Raw genomic sequence first — 2269 nt, forward strand, 5'->3', positions numbered from 1 at the left:
TCGGTAGGCTACCTTGTGGTCATTCAAAAATTAGTTTAGCGAGTTGTCCTATCTGAGTTTCAAGCCCTTGGATCGATGCTTGTTGATTCTTAAGTGCTGTTTTGGTATTCTGAAAGTGAGTTTCTGACACCGAGATAAACTTTGTTAGCATCTCCTCAAGGTTCGACTTCTTTTCCTGTTGGTAAGGTGGTTATTGAAAACCCGAAGGATGTTATGGCCTTTAATTCCTTTGACTACCCCACGAGAAGTTGGAATGGTTCCTCCAACCTGTATTATAAGTATTACTGTATGAGTTATTTTGAGGTCTAGAATTATTGTTACCCATATATTGAACTTGTTCCTCCTTGGTGTTGGGGTTGAAGGATTGATATTCTGTGTGTACTCCTCCTCCATTTGAATCACACCTCATCACTGGATGTACCTGAGTAGAACCACATAAAACGTCAATCTTATTATTTAAAAGTTCTACCTGGTTAGATAGCATAGTAACCGCGTCGAGATCGAAAACTCTGGCTTCTTTTGTCGGCTTTGTTCTCATGACTTGCCACCGATAGTTATTCAGTGACATCTATTCAATAAATTCGTAAGCCACTTCAGGTGTTTTGTTATTGATAGTCCCACCAGCAGCTACGTCGATAAGTTGCCTTGTTGAGGGGTTCACACCGTTGTAAAACGTTTGAACCTGCAACCATAAAGGTAACCCATGGTGAGGGCACCTTCTCAATAGATCCATGTATCTCTCTCATGCATCATAGAGTGTTTCTAAATCCATCTGCACAAAATAAGAGATATCATTCCTTAATTTAGCTATTTTAGCCGATGGAAAATATTTAAGTAAGAATTTTTTAGTCATTTGTTTCCATGTAGTGATTGACCCTCGTGGTAACGAGTTCAACCACTGTTTAGCTTTGTTCCTCAACGAAAAGGGAAATAATCGAAGGCAAATGGCATCATCAGAAACGCCATTGATTTTAAAAGTGTCACAAAACTCTAGAAAATTTGCTAAGTGAGTGTTTGGATCCTCATCCTGCAAACCATCAAACTGAACAAATTGTTGTATCATTTGAGTCGTGTTAGGTTTCAGTTCAACGTTATTTGCAGCAAAAGTAGGCCTAACTATACTTGATTCAGTTCCTGTTAAAGTAGGTTTAGCATAATCATATATAGTGCGTGGAGCAGGATTCTTATTTACTGGATCAGCAGCAATCGCAGGAGGTAGTGGATTTTCTTAATTTTCAGCCATCTCCTTGGTTGTGGTGAAAATATCATCCTCTTGCTCTTTCTCTATGTATCTTAGGCTTCACCTTATTTCTCTTCGGTTTCTGTGAGCTGTGCGATCGATCTCACTATCAAAGAGTAATGGTCCCGACGGGTTTCTTCTAGTCATAAACTATAAAAACCTACCGAAGGAAATAAAAGAAATTTTAGTAATATAAACGAAATTTAAATTGCAATAAAATAAATGGCTAAAGTAATAAAAATTAAGTGTTTCTAATATCTTAGTTCCCCAGCAACGGCGCCAAAAACTTGATGTCAACAAATCGTGATAAGTTTTAAATTTATAATTGACCGTCCTTGAAAACTAACTATTATCACGACAAAGGCAAGCGTACCTTATCGAACAGTAGTATAGCTTATAGCAAGACCGGGATGTCGAACCCAAAGGAACTAAAAGTACTAGTATTAACTTTCTTTTTATTATCTAGCTTAAAAATAAGGGGTTGTTTTATCTAAACTAATTACTAAACTAAGTATGCACAGAAAGTGAATTGGGGAAATAACTGTTAGGAAAACTGAATGATTTGGACAATACTTAAGGAAAAATCCACCTAGACTTCACTTGTTATTGATTATGAATTAGACGATTTATTCATTTGACTTGATCCGTAGAAATCCCTAATTTATATTATTATCTCTCTTGAGACTAACAGTGTCTAACCCTAGGTTGATTAATTGAAATCTCTTTCTAATTAAAACCCCTAGTGTTGCATTAACTCGATTTATGGATTCCCTTATTAGATTTCACCCTAATCCAGCAAAATTATATCACCCTATCTGTAACACCCTGATTTTGGGCCAAGTCGGACAGTGGTTTTGGGACCACAAATCCGATGATGAAAATTTAATTTTTTTATTATATTTTTATGGTCTACGATTTCACGAAATAATTTCGTAAAAATTTCGTTTGAAAATTTTGACGTTCGGGCACTTAATTTAGTCAAAAGGTCTAAATCATAAAAAGTGCAAAAGTTGAGTTCTACATACTAGA

At 36.1% G+C, this 2269-nt stretch overlaps 1 non-coding gene across 1 annotated transcript; it reads left to right on the plus strand.

Moving 5' to 3' along the window:
- The first annotated feature begins 698 nt into the window (after positions 1–698).
- On the plus strand, positions 699–805 carry LOC128290987 (small nucleolar RNA R71). The gene has a single exon (XR_008280765.1). It is a non-coding gene; the product is annotated as a small nucleolar RNA R71 (small nucleolar RNA).
- Positions 806–2269: the final 1464 nt, after the last annotated feature.

This window comes from Gossypium arboreum, chromosome 3, assembly GCF_025698485.1.
Source record: "Gossypium arboreum isolate Shixiya-1 chromosome 3, ASM2569848v2, whole genome shotgun sequence".
Lineage (NCBI taxonomy): Eukaryota > Viridiplantae > Streptophyta > Magnoliopsida > Malvales > Malvaceae > Gossypium > Gossypium arboreum.